The sequence below is a fragment of the Myxine glutinosa genome, chromosome 4 (assembly GCF_964187855.1).
Source record: "Myxine glutinosa chromosome 4, kmMyxGlut1.1, whole genome shotgun sequence".
Lineage (NCBI taxonomy): Eukaryota > Metazoa > Chordata > Myxini > Myxiniformes > Myxinidae > Myxine > Myxine glutinosa.
Genome location: NC_136264.1, coordinates 169,092,054 through 169,109,391, shown reverse-complemented (window position 1 = coordinate 169,109,391; position 17,338 = coordinate 169,092,054).

The following is a 17,338-nucleotide window of genomic DNA, read 5'->3' as shown; positions in this document are numbered from 1 at the left end:
TCACAAGATAAGTAGGGGTAAAGGTGATATAATGATCAGTAAGGTTGTAGCCATTCTCAAGGACTGTTTTTCTTTAAAGGTGACCATGTACAGCAGTCTTAAAGAGAGCAGCAGCCTTGGGGGGAGATTGCTTTGGTGGATGGTGGTTTGTGAAAAAAGGCTATGACACTCCAAATTGAGCTCAGGTGCATCCAATTTCCGTTGATCATCTTTGAGATGTCTCTACAACTTGATTGGAGTCCACATGTGGCCAATTAAATTGATTGGACATTATTTAGAAAGAATCACACCTTTCTTTGTAAGGTTGGCAGTGCATGTCAGAGCAGAATCTCTACCATGAAGTCCAAGGAATTGTGCGTAGAACTCCAATATATAATTGTGAGGAGGCATAGAACTGGTCAAGGGTATAAAACAATTTATTGAGTGTTTAAAGTTCCCAAGAGCACAGTGAGCTCCATCATTAGAAAATGGAAAGAATACGGAACTACCCAGACTCTTCCTGCAGCCATCCAACCAAACTGAGTAACCTGGCAAGAAGGTCCTTGGTCAGGGAGGTGACCAGGAATCCAAAGACCACTCTGACAGAACCACAGAGTTTCTAGGCTGAGATGGGAGAACCTGCTGGAAAGACAACAGTCTCTGCAGCACTTCACAAATCCAGGCTTTATGGGAGATTGGCCAGACGGAAGCCTCTTCTGAGAAAAAGGCACATAACAGCGTGCCAGAAGTTTGCAAAAAGGCACGAGAAAGACCCTGACAACATGAGGCAAATGATTCTGTGGTCTGATGAGATGAAAATTGAACTATTTGGCCTGCATGCAAAGCACTACATCTGGCAAAAACCGAGCACAGCTCATCACCCATCTAACACAATCCCTACCATGAAGCATGGTGGTGGCAGAATCATGCCATGGCGATGCTTTTCAGCGGCAGAGACTGGGATAGATGAAAGGTTGGAGGGAACAATGAATGGAGCCAAATATAGGCAAATCCTTGAGGAGAACCTGCTTCAGAGTGCAAAAGACCTTAGACTCTGGAGAAGATTTGTGTTCCAACAGGACAATGACCCCAAGCATACAGCCAAAGTGACACTGGAATGGCTTTATAACAAGAATGTGAAAGTTCTTGAGTGGCCCAGCCAAAGTCCACACTTGAATCCCATTAAGATTGGGGGGAAAAACTTGAAGATTGCTGTTCACTGATGCTCCCCATCCAACTTGACAGAGCTTGAGCAAATCTGCAAGGAAGAATGGGAGAAACTCTCCAAATCCAGATGTGTAAAGCTGATGCAGACATACCCAAAATTTCTAAAAGCATGTTTTCACTTCGTCATTATGGGATATTTTGTGTAGATCGGTGACAAAATAATTAAATTGAATCCATTTTAAATTCAGGCTGTAACACAAAATGTGAAAAGGGCAAGGGGTGTAAATACTTTCTGAAGGCACTGTATATATACTGTATATGTTTGTAAATTACTGTATGTTCTGTCCATGTCCATAGTAAGAGGGTAAACTTATAAAAAGTAAATATATGGTCCAATTTAGGAGGGTCTTCTCATCCTTATGATTGGACGACATGGAGAAGTTCATTTTAGGTTTTCAGGGTGATGTATATCACTCCTTTGGGTATGTCAATTGAAATATGCTGAGGGCCAGATTAAAACGATCTTCTATTCAAATCTCAAACTAGGTAATTGTGTAACTATTGAGATAGGTGTCTAATGTCATATAACAACCCCCAAAAGTGGAATAATCTCAAGTACCATAAACTCAAAGTTAAGTCTGCAAAGTAAGAAGCCAACACCAATAACTGTCTATTTTCTTACACAAAAAAAAACTTCCAACAGTGTCATTCATGATCATCTCTGTGCTCATTAATTTTCCATAGACCCGTTAAATTCCCTTACAGAATATGAAGGCAGAAAACATTCTTAGTTGATGTCATTAGCTAGTGATAAGGTTGTTGAAATTGCACTTTCATAAATATAGGAGTATTGTTTATTTGTGGCAGTTTTTGAACGCCATCAATTTTTATTTCCTCATTTTTTTTGTTTTAAATTTTTAGTTGCTGGCTCTCAAAATTTTCAGCGAGTAAAAAATGGTTACATTATATTGGTGTGTGTGTATGTGTTGTTGGTTGTTATCTCCATATGCGGGTTTTAGAAGGTGTAAAGGAGCCCTTCCAGGCATGAAAGTATCCACCTTGGTGCATGCGTTTATATATATTTTTTTAGAAACAGGAATCAAATTCCTGCGTGGGGCTAAGTGTGAAAAATTCCCACTCAATACGGGACTCGAACCACGGACCCCCATTGAATTTGATATATACATATCAAATTATAATTTAAGTTCTCCAGCCTAATGATTGGTTACTATAATTATAATTTTATTATAATTATAATAAAATTATAATAATAATTTGATTGGTTACTCCCGGCCGCATTCAGGCGACTCCATATAATGAGTGGATACCAGAGATAATGTACCGTGTGGCAGGCGGTGCTTATCGCTCCCATTAAGGTACAGCATAGCTGGATGGGATACCTTAATGGTGGTTCACCACTCATGGTATGAAGTCGCATAATGACTGATTGTCGCATCCATAGCTAGTTAACTCCAGCCTTGGACGAATGAGCCGAACCAGCTTCATCTCCTGAGGCAACCTCCAAATATGGCGGGTTATTGCGCACGCAAGAACGAAGAGACACGGGGCATTTGACTACACTAAATATGGGTTTAATAGGAAACCCAAACCAAGAACAAGACAAATAAAAATTGTACCGATAATTATTATTCACAGCAAATAAAGCCGGAATGAGAACAAATAAAACTAGATGGTATTCATAGAATACTTACCCGGCGCAGTCAACTTCGTGTGAGCCACCTCTTCTGTTTTTGAACGTTTCATTTTTTTTTGAACCAATATGGCTGCCAGACCACGTGAGTGAGTGATGACATCATAAATTTATATTCTCTAAATAATTGTTGCATAGATCATGCTCAATAAATTTCCAACTGATCAGACTAAGCATTGTCCCTGTCGAATTATGACGTAATAATTATGGCACCAATTATGTCATCGTTAACAACACCTATTCCCCATATGGAGTTATTAGTCCCCTACTGGTGTACACCGGAGGGGACTATAGGTTTGCATGCCGTCCCTCCGTCTGTCAGTCTGTCAGTCCGTCAGTCTGTCAGTCCGTCACGCAAAGAACAGTTTTCCGGACTTTTTTTTCTAAACACTGAATGCGAATGATTTCAAACTTGGCACATGGTTTCTGCATGATAAGTTACAGATCAAGTTCGACCTTCACGACGTTTCGATCATTTTTGACAAAGTTATGGCACTTTGAACTTTGGGAATTCTGATAATTCTGATGATCCTTAACTCAGTGCCATTTTAAGTTTTAATTTCCTTTAAAAAAGATTTTCTCTGCAATAATAGGACCGATTGAGACCAATTTTTCACGGTAGGAGGGACTCGGTCTGTAGAATATTTTAATGGTAATTATGATGTCACAGGTCACGTGGTTCAGCCGCCATATTGTTTTTCGTGAAAACACGAAAACCCCTTTTTCTCTGCAACGGCTGAACAGATCGAGGCCAAGCTTTGCAGGCAGAATTGCATCCCCATGACGAACAAAACAGTCAGCGAGCATGACGTCATGCATCACATGGTTACAGAGTTATGACGTTTTTAAGCATGAACCTTTAAAACCGAGCTCCTCCCTCATTTTTGATCCAATCGAGGGGAAACTTCACAGATCTGTTCAGCATGTCAATCTACTAAAATGTCCTTTTGGAATTTGCGATAGGTCACGTGGTTTGGCAGATATCGTTAATTAAACGAAAATATTTTAAAAAATGGATATCTCTTGAATCGTTCGTACCTCAGACCGTGAGTTGGTAATTATATAATTCACACAGTGCAATACGTGCAGGCTGCTCCACGGAGCGAACTTGCAGGCTTATCAATGAGGCGAGGCGTGACACACGTGTCTCAGCATACCTCAGATCAAGTTTGAAAACCAGCATCAACCGTGCATAAATTTGCATATTCGTTTATTTTTGACATAGTTATGGCACTTTGAACTTTGGTAGGGGACATGTATTGCAGCGCAATACTCAGAATGCTTGTTTACAATGAGCCACGTTTCAATTTTTTCCATAGACCGGTTTTGTTGATATAGAGGTGCAACGTTTTTTGGTTTTTCCAAGATGGCGCCTGTAACGCATGACCTTTGACGTCATGATTATCATTAAAATATTCTAAAGGAGGAGGTGCTCCAATGGTGAAAATTTCGTGTCCATCAGACCAACAGTTGCTGAATTTTTTAAAATAATGATCGGATGGATGTGTTGTATTTGTTGAATTATGACGTCATAACGAAGGCACCGATGACATCATCATTAACATATCTTATTCCCCATGGGGAGTCGGTGACAATGAGCCAGGTCTCATTTTTTTCCATGGAGTGGTTTCAGAGATGTAGAGGTGCGAACTTTTTCCAAGATGGCGCCTGTACCACATGATCTATGACGTCATAATAATCATTGAAATATTCTACAGGAGGAGGCCCTCCTATGGTGAAAATTTAGTGTCAATCGGACCAAGAATTGCAGAGAAAAAAATTTCATACTGATCGAATCAAGCATTGTACTTGTCGAATTATGACGTCATAATTAAAGTACCGATGACATCATCATTAACATATCTTATTCCCCAAGCGGAGTTCTTGACAATGAGCCATGTTTCAGTTTTTTTTTCATGGAGAGGTTTTGGAGATATAGAGGTGCAACCTTTTTTCGATTTTCCAAGATGGCGCCTGTACCACGTGACATATGACGTCATAATTACCATTTTAAAAATTCCACAGGAGGAGCCCTCATATTCTGAAAATTGCATGCCAATCGGACTAACAGTTGCAGAGGATTTTTTTTTTCATACTCATCAGATCAAGTGTTGTACTTGTTGAATTATGACGTCATAATTAAGGCACCGATGACATCATCATCATCATACCTTATTCCCCATGGTGAGTACTTGACAATGAATCATGTTTCCATTTATTCCATTGAGCGGTTTGGGAGATATAGAGGTGTAAAGTTTTTCCAATATGGCGCCTGTACCACGTGACACATGACGTCATAATATTTCCTAAAATATTCTGCAGGAGGAGGCCCTCCTATGGTGACAATTTCATGTCAATCTGACTTACGGTTGCCGAGAAAATGAATTTTTAAAATTCAGACACGGCACACACTTTAATTTACTGAAATGCAGACAGGTACGTACATAACTGAATGCTTAACCCTGCTTGTCACTTCACGAGCGCAGGGTAATAAGCTGAGTTAACTAAATTCTCCTTCAAGGATCCTCTCACACAGATACAAATATGAACACCGGGGAAAAGTAATAAAATGAAAACTCCCTCTCCGGAACTTAGCTGTCTCCAAAATTGGTCATGTTTGTGATGTTGGCAGTGGTGGTGGCTCGGAGCCATCCACGCTGGAAGCTCGGCAAAATGGCCGCGGCGTTGAACGCCACACGCCAAAAGCTCTCGCTATCGAGCTGGTGGCGAGTCCGTAGATGGCACTCTTCCTTTCTCCTCCGCTTGGGGAAGGACAACGCAGCATTCAGCTCGCACGAAGAGCCCAACAGTCCATGCTCCCTCTCGATCCTCACAGGAAAACCGCTCTTTCTCTCAAGATGCAAAAATGGCCCAGCTTCTTGCTCGTGAAAAAACCAACCGCGCTCCTGCGTCTTCTCTGGCAAGAGACAATCGCGAAGCTTATTATCCGATGAGAACTAATCGCCAAGCTTCTTTGAGCTCGCCTCACACTCCACCCACGTCATTCGGGAGGCGTGGCCTTCCGGCCCTGTTCCCTCGCCCCACTGTATCACAGTCGCTCCGTGTCTCCTGGGCGGGTCTGTGCTATATGCGTCCAAGGAGCGTGATTAATGGCCAGCTGTGTCATACTTCGCCAGCCGTACCGGCAAAAACGTTAGGAATGACGACAGAGGGTTTCATGCACATGGTAAATTAGCCTTAAACCCTATTACTAATTAACACGTCATCATCCCTCATATGATGAACATTTAAGCACAACCTTAAGCTACATTTTCCCGACTTAGTACATCGAAATGTTCCTATGCGTCACACGGTCCATACTATTTCTATTCAACTCTACCTTTCCCACTGTATTCTCTGACCTACCACCATACAACAACAACAACATGCATTTTAAGGACATTTTCCCTGCTAGAGCGGGGGTTAACCTTGCGGTCCCCATGACAATCTTCTCCATTTTGCCCTATTTTCTGCATCTCTCCTTGTTAACCCCCTTGCCCGCATTTCTTCTTTCACCATCTTTAACCAAGTCTTTCTTGGTCTTCCCCATCCTCTACTTCCTTCTACATTCATTTCCATCACTCTTCTCAACCAGTCACTTTCATCCTTCCTCAACACATGACCAAACCATCTCAACCTGTTCCTCTTCACAGCATCAATCACAGGCTCTATTCCCATCATCTTTCACAATTCATCATTTGTCTTCCTCTCTCTCAACGATACTCCGCACATCCACCGAACCATTCGCATTTCCACCCTTTCCAGCCTTCATTGCTGCTCTACGTTCATTACCCATGTCTCGCTCCCATAAATCATAACACTTCTCACACATGCAGCATTCACCTTTCCCTTCAGCTTCAACGACACTCCCCTCCTCATCAGCACGCCACTCAGTTCCCGAAACGTCTTCCATGCACATCTCACTCGGGCAACCATTGCCGAGTCTGATCCACCTTCTCCATTCAGCATGTCTCCAAGGTAGCAAAATGTTTTCACACCTTCCAGCTTCACGCCGTCTCCAAGATCCCACTCAACATTTCCTCCATCTGCAGCTCCCTCTGTGCACACCTTACATTTGAATGTAGCTGCCACACTGGTTAATGACCCTCTCAGACCACTACATTTTTGATGAACCCACTCAGCGCACATTGTACATTGAATGGAGTTCACTCCGACACCCTTCCTGCACACAGCACATGGCCACTTCCCAGTTCTTTCCACCTCACCACATGCTTTACCACTTGCCATCACCTTCGTCTTCCCGATATTCACCTTCAGACCTTTTGTCTCCATACATTCCTTCCACTTGTTCATCTTTTCCTCCAGTCAATCCATACTTTCCGCAATCAACACCAGATCATCTGCATACAACAACTCCCACGGTAAACCCTCCTTTACGTTCTGAGCCAGCACCTCCATCACAGCTACAAATAGTAGTGGACTTAATACCGACCTCCGTTTGCATTCCCACCTTCACCAAAACTCACCACTGTTCCCGTCCTTCGTCCTTACAGCTGTGCACGCTCTTTTTTACATTGCCATCACTACTCTGATCAACCATTCCTCCCCTCCTAACTTCCTCAATGCCCATGTCAATGCTTCGTGTGGAACCCTATTGAATGCTTTCTCCAGATCAACAAACCCAAGAAACAACTTCTTCCTCTTCTCCATGTACTTCTCCTGCAACTGCCTCACAATAAAGAGCGTGTCTGTCATTCCTCTTCCTGGCATAAATCCAAACTGCATTTCGTCGATCTTCACCTTCTTCCTTATCCTCCTCTCCAGCACCCTTTCCAATACCTTCATTCCATGCTCCAATAACTTTATCACTCGGTACGAGCCACACTCCAGAGGGTCACCTTTCCCCTTGTATAGAGGGACGAGGGTACTCAGTTGCCAAGCCACTGGAATGCGGCCTTCTTTCACCACCAGATTACAGATCTCTGTCATTCTCTTCACACCCCAACTTCCTGCTGCGTTCAACATATCTCCAACAACTCCCGTCGGCCCTCTCGCTTTTCTACTCTTCATTGCTTTTATCGCTTCCTCAACTTCCTTCTCAGTTATCTTCTCTGCCAGTCCTAAAGCTGGGTTACTCTCTATGTTGCCATCCCATTCATTCTCTGTACTCAACAGCATTTCCATATATCTTTTCCATCTTCCTTTAATTCCATCTGGGTCCACAACGATATGTCCCACTTCATCCTTCAAGCAACTCACCCCCATCACATCACACCTCTCTTTCGCTATCTGCTTTGCAATCCTGAATACCGCTCTCTGACCCTCTTCCAAATCCAAGTGTTCTCCGAACATTTTCCTACATGCCTCCTGTGCCTTTGCTACCTCTTTCTTTGCAGCCTCCTTGGCTGCCTTATAACTTTCATGCTCTGCTTTTTCTGCTCCCGTACCCTTCGCCTTCTGCTATTCCTTGAACTTCTTCCTCTTCTTGTCAATCCTCTTTCCACTTCATCATCCCACCACCATGTTTCCGAGTGCTTCGGTGGTCCTTTTGTCCATCCACATACCTCACCAACGGCTCCCAACAGACTATCTTTCATTGACATCCAACCACTTTCAAGCTCAACCACATCATCCTCTACCCTACTCAGCCTCTCTTTTAATGCCTCCCTTACTGTCACCTCTGTCAACCTCCACACCTTCATTTTCGGTTGGTACTTCACCCACCGAGCTCTCCTCGCACCTTTCACCCTTATGTCGCAGACAACCAAGTGGTGCTGTGAAACAGCGTCCTCTCCCGGAATCACCTTTGTGTCCCGAAGGTGCCCCCTATCTCACCTATGCACCATCAGGTAGTCAATGGTTGTCGTCGACCCACCTGACGTGTATGTAACAAGCTTATTATCCTCTTTCTGGAACTGAGTATTACAAATCAACAAATCAGCTCCATCAGCAAACTCCAAAATCCTTTCACCTTCTCTATTTTTCACACCATATCTGTAACCCCCATGAACTCCCTCAAAACCGTCCATACTCCTTCCCACATGTGCATTTAGGTCTCCTCCTACCACCATAAACGTAGCAATATATATATATATATATATATATATATATATATATATATACATATATATACGTGTGTGTGTGTGTGTGTGTGTGTGTGTGTGTGTGTGTGTGTGTGTGTGTGTGTGTGTGTGTGTGTGTGTGTGTGTGTGTGTGTGTGTGTGTGTGCATTTATGTGCATATATGTGTGTACATGCAAGTTGCTGCCGTTGGCTGCTATGTATACACGTGTGTGGGTTTTAGTCAGTGTACCGGATACCTACCAGGTCTCAAAGTATCCACCCGTGTGTGTGTTTTCACATACATTGGTTGCCCTTTAAAACCGATGAAGGCTGTTGACATTAATGTTGAGAACCACCTGGTAAATTTGATTACAGTGCAGAAGTTGGCCTCCCAGACAGCAACTCCACTCTAAGATAGCAAGCAGTGTAACTTGTTGTCAATGAACTTGCAAGATCAGACCCCTTGCTCCCCACAATCCAGGCAGGTGTTTGGAATTTAGCTCGGCTGGCAACAATAACTTACTTTTCTTTACGAAGGACACGATGTCATCTTTAACGTCCACCACTTAATGCTAGCAGATGGGACACCCAGTTTAATGTTCATCCGTGGGACAGCACACCCAATGATCTATCACCCCGCCTGCGGAACACCAGGATGGCAGTTTATAGCTAGGCCACGATTGTTTGTTAATTGAAAATATGAGTGGTGTCCAATAACTTTTTAGAACAAGATACAATCGTGCAAGACACAACCTTTTTTAAATTTTGAATGTCAAAGTAATAAAGTATTTTGTAAGAACATGTTTTAATTTGACGTATATGTGCTCATGCAGAACAAAGTTCCAAAGGGTAGAAAGTAATGCAATGACAGCGCAGCAGTTCCAGCACTGGACATAACTTGGGGAGGAATGCGGAGGAGCAGGGGAGGCAAGAGGAAGGAAGCATAGCAACATGCATGTAAATGGGAAAAGGTATGGAAGGGTTAATGAGGACAGAGACAATAATGGGTTGAGATGCAGAATGACCTGAGGTGGTGGTGCACTGCCAACATGAAGTCCTGGCGGGTAAAGTGGGAATGAACATTCCGAGTACCAGTAATGAACAAATGGAGAGAGAAGATGAAAAATGAAAAGAGGTGAGCAATAGTGGATATAATCAACAGAATGTTCATTGAGGTATACTGACCACCGTGGGAATCAAGGAGAAGATGCTTCAGGCGTTAACCCTTCATTGGAACAAGAGAGGGGGTGGGATAGGGATGAGGGATGGGTGAGTCAGACGTGTGTGCAAGAGAACAGAGTTAGGGGTCAGGAAGTAGGTGGGGGTGAAAAGGATTCATTCGTTTGAGGAGGGTCAGTGTTCAGTGGTTACAAAGAAAAGGAGACTGGGAGAAAAGTGAAATAGCCCGTCCTGGGGTTGGCCGACTCTATTTTGGCTGATGCCCCAGGTTTGGCTGTCAAGGAAGGAAGAGACCGAGAAGGATGAGACAGAGAAGGAAGAGACAGAGAAGGAAGAGACCGAGAAGGAAGAGACCGAGAAGGAAGAGACCGAGAAGGAAGAGACCGAGAAGGAAGAGACCGAGAAGGAAGAGACCGAGAAGGAAGAGACCGAGAAGGAAGAGACCGAGAAGGAAGAGACCGAGAAGGAAGAGACCGAGGAGGAAGAGACCGAGGAGGAAGAGACCGAGGAGGAAGAGACCGAGAAGGAAGAGACCGAGAAGGAAGAGACCGAGAAGGAAGAGACCGAGAAGGAAGAGACCGAGAAGGAAGAGACCGAGAAGGAAGAGACCGAGAAGGAAGAGACCGAGAAGGAAGAGACCGAGAAAGAAGAGACTGGGCATACCCGGAGTGGCAGAGGACCTCAGAGGTAGAGCAGGGTTTATCATGGCTCCAATGGTGCCTTGGCGCCAGGCCCAGAATCAGAACGTGTCCATAATGACCACATTGTGATAGTTTTCAATAAAGAATATGTATATAATTTAATGCTACTTAAAAAAAAACGATTTAAATTGAAAAAAAACATACTACCATTTCCTGACATGTGACGTCACCACACTGTTAATGGCGTACATTCCAGTTCCAGTACACTAAGCTCGCGTTTTACTCGTGTTGTGCTTGCGCACTTTTGGAGTAGTGTGCGCCTGTCATTTATAACATTTTTAGCTCACCTGGAACGAAGTTCCGGGGAGTTTATGCGATGGCACGTCGCTGTGCGTCATTCCGTCCGTCAGTCCATAAACACTTGCAACTTCTTCTCCGAAACCGCTGATGGGAGTGTGACCAAATTTGGCACAAATTATATTTGTTATGCTGTGACTAAAGTTTGTTCACAGCATTTAAAAAAATCGAGGTCTAAGGGGGTCGACCCGGGGTCAAAGTGGATCAAGGTTTGACCCCCAAAATAGGTATTTGCTTTCTTCTCAGAAACTACACGCACAATTACGATGAAATTTGACCACAATCCTCACCACCCATGATGTACCAAAGTTTGTGCATGGCATTAAAAAAAACATAGGGGTGTGGGGGTTACGGTGTACCTCAGAGTACTATATTTCACAGCAGGAACGAGGTACCTCCCCAAACCCCGGTTACGGTGCACCTCAGAGTCTGGAGCGGGAACACAGCAGAAAGATGTTATTTTGAGTGTTCTCATAAACCATGGTAAAACCACACCAATGCAATTGCAGTACAAAACAAGTAATTGTATTGAGAACTCTCACATACACAATAATAACACTTTTAAAGAAAGTACAATGAAAATATCACTTGTATCAAATGAACAATACATATGATGGTACCATCATTCCCCAATGCCCTCAAAGCAAGGAACTCACGATACGCCAAACGTGAGTGGGATGTAACATTCCCCAAAGTCCGTGCACGGATCTCCACACTGGTTGAAGATCGAGGTCATGCAGAACGGCAAATCAATAGGCAGGTATTGGCATGGCTGTGGATGAGGAGTTACTAGGAGAGAGGTCGATATGGGAATTGAGCCGATAGGTAATGTTACATATTACCTCCCCAAACCCCGGTTATGGTGCACCTCAAAGTCTGGAGTGGGAACACAGCAGAAAGAGTTGTTATTTTGCGTTTTCTAATAAACCATGGTGAAACCACCAATGCAATTGTAGAACAAAACAAGTAATTGTATTAACAACTCTCACATACACAATAATAACACTATCAAAGAATGTACAATGAAAATGTCACTTGCATCAAATGAACAATACATATGATAGTACCATCATTCCCCAATGCTCTCAAAGGAATGAACTCACGATACGCCAAACGTGAGTGGAATGTAACATTTCCCAAAGTCTGTGCATGGATCTCCACGCTGGTTGAAGCCGTGCAGAACGAAGAGAACAGGCAGGTATCGGCATGACGGCGAACGAGGAGTTGAGGTGAGAGGTCGATATGGGAATTGAGCCTATATGTAAACCAACGATGCTCCACACGGTGAGGTTGTTATGGAAATCCCAACGACACGACAAGATGCACCAAGCAGACAGCCTCTTCTTCTTCGGGGACAAAATGGCGTATAGGCCTGTAATGGAGGCGCTTGATTTCTCCGACGACGACTCAGACTTGGTGATAAACCCTGAGACGCAGGTTTAATTGCACTCGCAATGTAGGATGATGTCGTAAACAATCCCTTTCACGGGAAGCCTCAACTCCTCCGCGACCAACATCAAAAAAGTCCGCTCGCAGCCTCGATGTGATTCACGGCTGTATCTCCATTATAGCCGTTCCCCTCCTCCTCCTCCACCTTCCGATTCTTTTCCGCATTTTTCGTTTTCCTCCACAAACATTTATTTTTACTTTTTGCTAAAGTCATCTCCATTTCACACAAAAATCTCAACAACAATATTACCTGAAACTAAAAATCCTACAAGCACAGTATATAATAACAATAAAGGCGGAAGTGACGGATCTGTAACAATACACACCTATTGATATGTCAACATAGAAGTATTATATGTGACATATTATACATATTACAGTCGTGGCCAAAAATATTGCCACCCTTGCACTTTTTTCAAATAACACACAATTTTCTCTAAAAAATAAGTTCAAATTGACAAAAGTATTTGGTCTGCACAATTTTTTATTTCACTGTAAATATTACAGAACCTTTGTTCTTGATTCAGAACTTAATATATCCTTTTACATCAGAAAATAAAAAGAAATGGCATTGACAAAATTATTGACACACGAGACTATTTGGTAGCACAGCCTTTGGACAAAATAACTGCAGTCAAGTGTTTCCTATAGCCAAAAATGAGCTTCCTACACCTCTCAACTGGCAGTTTCACCCACTCTTCTTGTGAGAACTGCTCCAGTTATCCCAGATTTGAAGGGTTCCTTCTCCCAACTGCTGTTTCAGAGGTGTTCTTCCCACAGGTGTTCAATGGGATTTAGATCTGGACTCATTGCTGGCCACTTTAGAACGGCCCAGCATTTTGTCTTGAACCATTGCTGGGTGCTTTTAAGTGTGTTTGGGGTCATTGTCCTGCTGCAAGACCCATGACCTTCGACAGAGACCCAGCTTTCTGACACTGGGTTGAACATTGCGCTCCAAAATGCCTTGGTAATCTCCTGATTTCATGATGCCATGCACACATTCAAGGCACCCAGTGCCAGAGGCAGCACAGCAATCCCAAAAATCACTGAACCTACTCCATGTTTGACTGCAGGGAAGGTGTTCTTTTCTTTGAAGGCTTCATTTTGTTTTCTGTAAACATAGAGATGATGTGCTTCACCAAAAAGCTCTAATCTGGTCTCATCTGTCCACAGGACATTTTCCCAGAAGGATTTTGGCTTGTTCAGCTGTGTTTTGGAAAAACTCCACCCAGGCTTTCTCAACAGTGGGGTCCTCCTGTGTCTCTTACCATAGAACCCCCTTTCATTGAGTTGGCGACGGATGGAGCGAGTGTCGTACCTTGTGTCTGAAGGTGAGCTTGAATCTGTTTGGCAGTTGATCGAGGTGCTTTCTCCACCATTCGAACAATCCTTCGCTGCAATCTTTGATCAAGTTTTCTCTTGCGGCCACGTCCAGGGAGGTTGGCTACAGTGCCATGGGTCTTAAACTTCCTGATAACATTCCGTATGGTGGACACAGGAACATCAAGGTCTCTGGAGATATGGACTAGTAGCCTTGAGATTGTCTATGCTTGGCTACAATCTTGTGTCTGACCTCCTCAGACAATTCTCTGGTTTTCTTTCTTTTCGCCATGCTCATCGTGGTACACACAGTGATACAAAACAGCAGTATGACTCCTTTTCTCTGTTCAAACTGGTTCAATGAGTGATTTTTATATTGCAGGCACCTGCATTGCACCATAAGTGAGTTCATTTTCAAAGTAAAGGAGAATCACCTGCTTGAAATCGAATTATTTCTAACAACTTCTAAAAGGTACCAATAATATTATCTGGCCCATTTTAGGATTTCTGTGTGGAATAAGCTAAGATTTAGTAATTTTTCAGCTGTTTTTTCTTTTGTTCCACTGCAAACCAAAGAAATACATTTGTGGATACCAAAAGATTTTTTATTTCAACAATTTTATGGAAGAAATTGTGCATTATTTGAAAAAACTGCAAGGGTGCCAATATTTTTGGCCAAGACTGTATATACACACCTATTGATATGTGAACATACAAGTATTATGTGGGACATATTATACATATTATATATACACACACACACGGAGGTAGCTACTTTGAGATCTGGTTGGTCTCCATTCCATCTCCTGAAACCCAACCACATGTGGAGATAGCAGCCAACAACAAGAACTTGCACACACACACACACACACACACACACACACACACACACACACACACACACACACACACGTCGTTCAAAAGAGGGGTGGGAGGGAGAAGAAGCTCCTGTATACTCCCCATCCCCAGATGAAAAAAAAATGCTCATCATAGCCTGCTAGCTCTATGGAACAGGCCAGAGGAGTTTAAACTATATAAATAAAAGTTCATGGAGTAATTACCATGAGAAGGAGATGCTAATATGTGAAAACTGTATAGTTAAATCTTAACAACGGTTATTACAAGAAAAATATTGTTGTCAACCTGCCAGTTCGTACTGCAGAATGTGAAAAGGGATTCAGCAAAATGAACATTATTTGTTTCCCTTCAAACTCATGGCTGACAATATAAGAGATGAGTGCACTGATGTTTATATTCAACAAAAGGCCACTTGTGGACCAATGGAATCCACTAGATTACTAGAATATGTGAAGTCTTGGATAGCAATAAACAGAAGAGCTGCAACTGATTGCATGAGTTTTCAACACCACTTGCAAAGACTTTTTGATTGAAATAGTTTAGGTGGAGTGTGAAAGAACAATGTAGGACAAAGGTCCAGGTGGAGTACTGTTCTCTCCTACCTGCTGGTGCCTTTTTAATTTTTCTGTTTTTTTGGTATATGGAGGATCATGGCTCAGCAGGAGAAAATGAACAGTAGAAAGATGGGGGAAACATCTACAGCAGAAATGAAAGACAAAATAGATGGAGACTTGGACAAACAATGGGGATGTAGAGGACTGAGTGGTAGGAGAGGGCGCATGGGGTGGATACAGAAAGAATCTCTCAGGAAGGAAAACCTGGAAATTTTGAAGGAGGTTGGCTTGGGGTTGGGGGATTGGAGTAATGGGCGAAGAAGCGGTCATGGTTTTGGATGGTGGATGTTCTGAGATGACGGCGAATAACTGTCTTGAAGACTAGGAGGGAAAAGTGAGATTGAAGAGAATGTGGAGCTTGGTTCCACAGGTGGGTAGGGAAAAATGAATAATGGGAAATCAATAGAGAAAAGAAAAATTATTTCACAGCAGGCTACAAAGATTCAATTGAATATCATACGGACGGAATATATATTTTTTATTTTGAAATATTTCAAAATGTCAATTAAAAGGATGAGCCACTTTACACATTTCTAGGACTAGCAACGGTACCTGTACTGCCCTATGGGTGGGGCATCAATTGGGAGGCCCAAATTAAAAGGCAAAATATCAGAAATTGAAGGCTTTTTTTATTTTAAACGATTCATATAAACATCCGTTGAATCATATCACACGCAAATCATCAAAATATAAACTACATGGCGCCCATTTTGAAAAAAGATTGAATTCTGCAAAACGGAAGTGGCCGCTACACGTCTTTCTCAGTCACACGTTTATGTGTGAAGAGTGGGCGCCGACTCTGTAACACGGAAGCGGCCGCTACACTTGTTTCTCAGTCGCTTTGCACACGCTGCCGTGTTACTTTGGAGCCGCACGTTTATATAGGAAGAGTTCATCAGGAGTCTATCTACTCTTTCCTGGTACGTAGAATAAACAGTATTTGTAGAATTTCAACAAAAGCAACATCACTGTTCATATCGGTAAATATTATTCCATCGTGTTTGGAAAAACTGGAAAATTGGAAAAACAATTTCGCCTATTTTACTCCAAGGGGTCCCAGGAATACCCACCCAAAATATCGTTGCGATCGGTTGAGCCGTTTTTGCGGTACCTTCGAACGGATGGACAGACATTTGGTGAATTATAGTAAGATGAGTCACCTTTGATTTAAAATTCTTCCGTTGCCCAGTGGAGAGAAGTATCCTGGTCAAAAAAATCCATCGGGGAGGGAGTAGTGGGTGTAAGGGAGCAACATATGTCTCTCTATCTCTGTCTGTCTCTGTCTTTGTCTATCTGTCTATCTGCATCTGTCTGTCTCTCTTTGTCTGTATCTATGTCTGTGTATCTCTCTCTCACTCACACTCTCCCTCTCGCTTTCCCCCACCCTCTCACCCTCTATCTCTTTCCCCTCCATTTTTGGCCATCCACCTGTTTGCATGTGTCTGATTGTTTCCCCATTGTCCTTCCACAGTCACATGAAAAAGTAAGTACACCCCATGTAAAGTTTTGACTTTTTCAACATATTTCAACATACAGCTATTTGATCTTCATTTCAACAATATTGATAGATAAAGGTGATATAATATAACAAATATCATGAAACATTTACATTTTGTAGTCCATTGTATAATTTAAATAAACATAAATGCAAATTTTGCATGTGGAAAAAGTAAGTACACCCTTGGCTCCAATCGGTGGTATTGCCCCCTTTGGCAGAAACAACCTCAAGTAGGCATTTCTTATAACTGTTTACCATTCTCTGACATCGACTGGGAGAAATTTTTGCCCACTCCTCCATGCAGAATTCTTTCAGCTGTGCGATATTTGAGGGGTTTCTTGCATGCACAGCTCGTTTCAAATCCCCCCAGAACATCTCGATGGGATTTATATCCGGGCTTTGACTTCGTCATTCCAGAACCCTCCACTTCATTCTTTTCAGCCATTCCTTGGTGGATTTACTGGTATGTTTAGGGTCATTGTCATGTTGCAAGGTCCATCTTCGTTTGAGCTTCAACTTTCCGACAGATGGCCTCACATTAT